This window comes from Coregonus lavaretus (genome assembly GCF_964263955.1).
Source record: "Coregonus lavaretus genome assembly, chromosome: 4".
NCBI classification, from domain to species: Eukaryota; Metazoa; Chordata; class Actinopteri; order Salmoniformes; family Salmonidae; genus Coregonus; species Coregonus lavaretus.
In genome coordinates this window covers 41,337,362-41,344,332 of record NC_139991.1, presented here as the reverse complement: position 1 = coordinate 41,344,332, position 6,971 = coordinate 41,337,362, and positions in this window count along the sequence as shown.

Here is a 6,971-nt window from a genome sequence, read left to right as displayed (position 1 = left end):
CATAGATATTGTTATTAACGGCAATTGTTATGGTTATTACGTTATGAACTGTGTTCACTATGTGTAATCTGGCGTTCATTATATTATTATCATCCATGCTCTGTAAGAGTGTTTATAAGATATTTAAGACAGGAGCATTTTCTCACATGAAGAGACTCCCTGCTCTCTGAGTCTCTTTATCTGAAGGGCCCTCAGTTCAAAAGGTTTCAAATAGGTGTGAGTGATGCGGAGCACAGAGGGGAGGGGCGAGAGACTCCAGAGAGGCTAATTTCAGATAACAATTACACATGCTCAGTTCATTTATTTTTCATTGGATTATTATTTTATGTATTTATTGTAATGACACTGTGTAATTCAGTTCCTCTCAGTGCTCTAGCTGACTGCTAGCTCCAATTACCAGGCAGTCATTTATAACGCTGGGAGACTAACAGGGAGGTAATTGACCAGATGGAATGCCTAATGACTGGTTAGGCAATTATTTCCCCAGCCATTGAGATTTGTATTTTTGGTTACTTAATTAATTAAACAGCTTCTATTTCAACAGGTCTCTCATCTCAATCATGAAGCTCGAGATGATGGAGAAGTTGTGGGGTTATTACATAGTCATTGTGGCATCGTGTTTGAACTGAAGTACATGCACACATCATTCTGACAATTAAATTAAACACAATTTCTGTTTGTGTGGCTTTTATTAAGGCCTAGCCCTTTTAAAAATGAAAAATACCCTGCTTAGAACTTGAAAAACAATGTTATTCTAAGTGAATGTAAATGGATACATTCTAATGGTATAATGGTAAATTGTTATCATTTAAAATAGTCACTCATCACATAACAAAATACTTAGCTCCCAATATAAAGTTACAAATACCATTGCTATGGATACAAGTTATCCATGTAATGTATTTGTAACACGTAGGTCTTCCATCTGAGGAGTAAAAATATTGTTGTCTCTGTCGCTCATGTTTTACAATAATATTAGTCTAACTGGCTAAATGAGGCCATTAATGTCTATAGAGGCTTATCAGCTAACACAAACTCTAGAGGACTGCAGCTGCTGGTATTTTAATGAGGTGTCAGACTATAGAGTGCCCCAGACCTGCTCCATAGGTCCTACATAGACACCACACAGCCCTGCACATCCCACTGTTATTATAAGAGACAGAGTTGTGTCTGCACGTGTGTGTGAAAAAGGTGTTTTCTGTGATAGGGATGGTATTCCTGGCCTGCATGGAGCACAGGGCCGTGCAGAGACCAGGGTTGGGGTCAATTCCGAATTTCTGAATGTAATTCAATTCAGCCTATGGATTGTAATTCGAATTTGAATTGGCCACACCCCACAGGAAGCAGAATTTGAATTGAATTTGAATGAAAGGAATTTAATTCAAACCAATTAAAAGAAATTCAACTGAGACATGAAACATACAGTATGAGTCTCATTCCTTTGACAAATATTTTGCCAAAGGCCATCTCTTGCCATCTCTTACTGAAGAATAGAGATACCATTTTAAATAGTAGTTTGATTATAACTCAAAGATGTCAAACAGTATTTTGTTTGTATTTTTGTCATGAGATGTTAGGTTGTTCCATTCTGTTCCATCCTTCCATTCTGGAATATTGATTTTATGCATTCTGGGAAATGTGTATTAAAACAAATATTTAATAACATGTAAGTGAATTATGAATTATTAACCTACAAAATAATCTTACTATGTTTCCAGACCACTGTAATTATTTAAAACTATTTTTAGTTTGACTTAAAAAATGTAATGTTTCATGAACATTTAACATAGTATTGGTAACCATACATGATGTCAAAATAAACATGCATAATGATGTAACCTATGGAATAAATTATCAATTTGAATTTCAATGGTTTCATTGAATTAAGTTAGACTTCCTTTAATTCAAATTAAATTCAAATACTGCTTCCTGTGGGGTGTGGCCAATTCAAATTCAAATTCAATTTGAATTAAAGACCAATTTGCATCTCAATTCAGAATTGGCCCCAACCCTGGCAGAGACATTTAGAAGGTGCTCGAAGATCAAATAGGGCACATATATATATATTCTGTTTTTGCTATCCAGTACGTAAAAACAAGATAAATATTACTTTGAGGGGCACTTTCACAGGGGGAGCACATTTGGGCAGGTGCTCTGACTTATTGCAGATCCCTATCTGTGCACGTGCCTGACTGAGAGGCTTCCACGTGTGGGAATCTCAGGGGCCTCTATGGCTGCTCAGCTCAGAGTAAAGCAGGTGTTCAGGAATGGGATTTCTGAATCTATTAATTGTTTGGAAGGGTAATTCAAAGTATCACTTAAAAAGGTGTTGTGATCATGAATAGCTTACCTCCGGTAGAACATTTACTCAGAGTGTGAAAGTACATGCTATGACATTAATGGCATCATCTCCCCCCATACATTATTAAATGTATTTATGGGACACTTTGGATTAAATGTGTTGCCAACTTTGCTCTGTGTCCTACATAAGCCTCCTACACAAGCATTTAAAGCTGGCTAAAGATCTTACAAACTCTTCCATTATCTTAATTCAACAATTTAACAGATTATTTCAAACACTGCCATTCACTTCCCCAACAAATGTAAGGAATGTCAGAGGATCTATAAAAGTACAAGTTTTAAGGTGACACATTTCAGCAAAAATCAGATGATGCCTATCCAAAGTAGCTAGCCTAACAGAATGTGTGGCTCTGTTGCGTAGGGAGTGATTATGTGTTGGTCCCAAAGTGAGTCAAGTAAATGATGTCAATTCAAAAAAAGCTTTCTTACAATGATTCATGTGCGCTGTGATTTTATGGGGGATCCGTATGAAAAGTGAATGATGCGCTCTTTTATTATTACATTCAGAATGTTTAGCATTTAACATGTATGTTAAAGCCGCTATTTATCAAACATGGCAACCGCGTAATTTGTCATTTAATTCAGACACATGCAGGGCTGCTGTGTCAATACCACAGGGGCCGGGCTCCTATAAAAGGCATGAACACCTCACCACTTAAATGAACACAATGAAATGAAGCAGCGATTTCTCAGAGAGATTGTCACATGGTTTATGTGGGCTGGCTGCACAGTGCAGCACAGAGGTACACACTGTCAGGGCCCCAATAACTACAAGGTATTCTATACGTTTTAGAAATGAAGACACATTATACTGTTTGTCCTCAACTGAATAACATGTCTCTCTATCTGATGAAGACACAAACATTGTGCACACAACAGTAAGGCTAAGCAAGGTATTTGATTACCCTGTCACGCCACAGTCACTCAACTCCGGTGATTAATACTATATGTGATGTCACACAAACACAAAGCAAGCCAGAAAACTATGTTTTTATGTCAACTACTGGGCTGAATGAGTAACAGGGATTTACCAAAAATGCAATTCAAAGAATGATTATAAACTAGGGACCATTTAAGTGAATTGTATGGATTGAGTGCGGTCTGCAAATCTGCACATCCATGCTGTGGTTATTACTACCATCTTATATTGTTCTGAACCAAATGGCAACACTTGTTCCTATAAAACAGGCAGTTTTACACCATGTTTTCATAGTAAGCTTTTATTTGACTGTGATAACAGTGTTGTGAATTCATCAAAAGCATTTACAACTCTCAGTAACTCATGAATGTCTCTCGCCAGCTGCAGGGATACCTGTTAAATAGTGCCCTGCTGTCAGCCAAGTTCCACTTCTCTAATATCACAGAGTGCAACACAACCATTTCGATCGAATACTTTTCTAATTGGGAGAGTATAGGGCCAGGCTTCAATCCGATCGCGCTTTGTCTGCTACGCACCTTTTAAAGGGAATGTTCCTGCGTTAGCGGAGACCGCATTCACAGTTATATTATTATTTATTTTATTTCACCTTTATTTAACCAGGTAAGCCAGTTGAGAACAAGTTCTCATTTACAACTGCGACCTGGTCAAGATAAAGCAAAGCAGTGCGATAAAAACAACAACAACACAGAGGTACACCCGAGTGGCGCAGTGGTCTAAGGCACTGCATCGCAGTGCTAGCTGTGCCACTAGAGATCCTGGTTTGAATCCAGGCTCTGTCGTAGCCGGCCGCGACCGGGAGACCCATGGGGCGGCGCACAATTGGCACCGCGTCGTTCAGGGTAGGGGAGGGAATGGCCGGCAGGGATGTAGCTCAGTTGGTAGAGCGTGTTGTTTGCAATGCCAAAATTGTGGGTTCGATTCCCACGGGGGGCCAGTATGAAAATAAATTAAAATAATGTATGCACTCAGTAACTGTAAGTCGCTCTGGATAAGAGCGTCTGCTAAATGACTAAAATGTAAATGTAATATAATGTAAAACATAAAGTCAAAAATACAACAGAAAATATATATACAGTGTGTGCGAATGTAGTAAGTTATGGAGGTAAGGCAATAAATAGGCCATAGTGCAAAATAATTACAATTAGTATTAACACTGGAATGATAGATGTGCAAGAGATGATATGCAAATAGAGATACTGGGGTGCAAATGAGCGAAATAAATAACAATATGGGGATGAGGTAGTTGAGTGGGCTAATTTCAGAAGGGCTGTGTACAGGTGCAGTGATCGGTAAAGTGCTCTGACAATTGATGCTTAAAGTTAGTGAGGGAGATAAGAGTCTCCAGCTTCAGAGATTTTTGCAGTTCGTTCCAGTCATTGGCAGCAGAGAACTGGAAGTAATGGTGGCCAAAGGAGGTGTTGGCTTTGGGGATGACCAGTGAGATATACAGTAAACTCTGCATATGTCGGCTCAATTGGAAATTACCTTTAAATGTCAAGCGCTATAACACGGATCTACCTCTGATCGGATTGAATCCTGGCCTGTATCAGACGCCATTCACAATAAAGATGGAGGAGAGAGCAGAGCAATAACAATAGATAGGAAGTGTTATCCACAACATTGTAAGATTGTGGAAGGGTGATGCATAACACAGGCTCAATGAAATGTGTACAAAGTATGCAGACAATGCAGCCAGTGGGAGGATTGAGGATAGTTCGAGAGAGAGAGTGTGCGAAAGAGAGAAAGTGAGGGAGAGAGAGAGAGAGAGAGAGTGTACAACGTAAAACATCAAACAATGCATGCAGAGCAGAATTAGGCAGATAGCCGCTAATTATGAAAATCCAGAAAAGAGCCGTTAAATTCTACAACCACCTAAAAGGAAGCGATTCCCAAACCTTCCATAACAAAGCCATCACCTACAGAGAGATGAACCTGGAGAAGAGTCCCCTAAGCAAGCTGGTCCTGGGGCTCTGTTCACAAACACAAACAGACCCCACAGAGCCCCAGGACAGCAACACAATTAGACCCAACCAAATCATGAGAAAACAAAAAGATAATTACTTGACACATTGAAAGGATGCAATGCAAACTAGAACGCTATTTGGCCCTAAACAGAGAGTACACAGTGGCAGAATAACTGACCACTGTGACTAACCCAAACTTAAGGAAAGCTTTGACTATGTACAGACTCAGTGAGCATAGCCTTGCTATTGAGAAAGGCCGCCGTAGGCAGACCTGGCTCTCAAGAGAAGACAGGCTATGTGCACACTGCCCACAAAATGAGGTTGAAACTGAGCTGCACTTCCTAACCTCCTGCCAAATGTATGACCATATTAGAGACACATATTTTCCTCAGATTACACAGATCCACAAAGAATTCCAAAACAAACCCAATTTTGATAAACTCCCATAAATATTGGGTGAAATACCACAGTGTGCCATCACAGCAGCAATATTTGTGACCTGTTGCCACAAGAAAAGGGCAACCAGTGAAGAACAAACACCATTGTAAATACAACCCATATTTATCTTTATTTATTTTGTACTTTAACTATTTGCACATAATATGACATTTGAAATGTCTTTATTCTTTTGGAACTTTTGTGAGTGTAATGTTTACTGTTAATTTGTATTGTTTATTTCACTTTTATTTATTATCTACTTCACTTGCTTTGGCAATGTTAACATATTTTTCCCATGCCAATAAAGCCCTTAAATTGAATGAGAGAGAGAGAGAGAGAGAGAGAGAGAGAGAGAGAGAGAGAGAGAGAGAGAGAGAGAGAGAGAGAGAGAGAGAGAGAGTGAGAGAAGAGAGAGAGAGATGAGAGAGAGAGAGAGAAGGAGGTAAATAGAAATGTGGAGGTGGACATGCAGATGTCTTTACTGTATGGCTAATTTACTTGATGAATTCCCTTGTCTCTGTGAACTAGTCATGGCCCTCCCTCCACCTGGCCCCCCTCTCACCCTGTGACAGTGAATGGAGGGACCACCCAAGAGGACCTGCAGGCAAGAGTCCAGGCAGGGTCCAAGGTTTCACATGCAGGTACAGTACCCCTGTCAGGGGTTCAGAAGTTCATGCTCTGGACAATAGTAAGCTAGGTGTATTGAGACAGCTGGATATACTCTACTGTGTGATCTGCTATCAATGCACTGTAAAAATCTAAACGGATGCTGACTGAGGAACACAGAGATTGGATGTAATTCTTCTACACACTGCATCAGTGTATGTTTGTATTAATAATTTGCACTCAACAAAACAATATTTATAAAAGTCAAGTTTTATTTTTGCCAGAGGAGAATTTCTACAGTATTCACTGAAAATGGATGGCAACAAGATTGGAAAATTATCAACAAACTAATATCTAATACACATGTATTATGCCAGATGTGTTTTCTTCGTATTTCAATGTTAATTGCTGCTAATAAGCTGGAAATGTAAAATGCTGTGAAGAAAACATTTGCCTTTGTTTGTCTACAACATAGACAGAATAATCTAGGAAAAAATAGGATATGATTAGATTATATTCAGAGTTTCAGACTCATCTGACATGTGGCCCTAATGTGACCCATTGATTTTAATGGAGCATAAATGATTAATCAAAATTATTCTGCTTCATCCCAACACTCACAAATTGCCGAAACCAATGGAAATGATTGCCTGGCTGCCGGT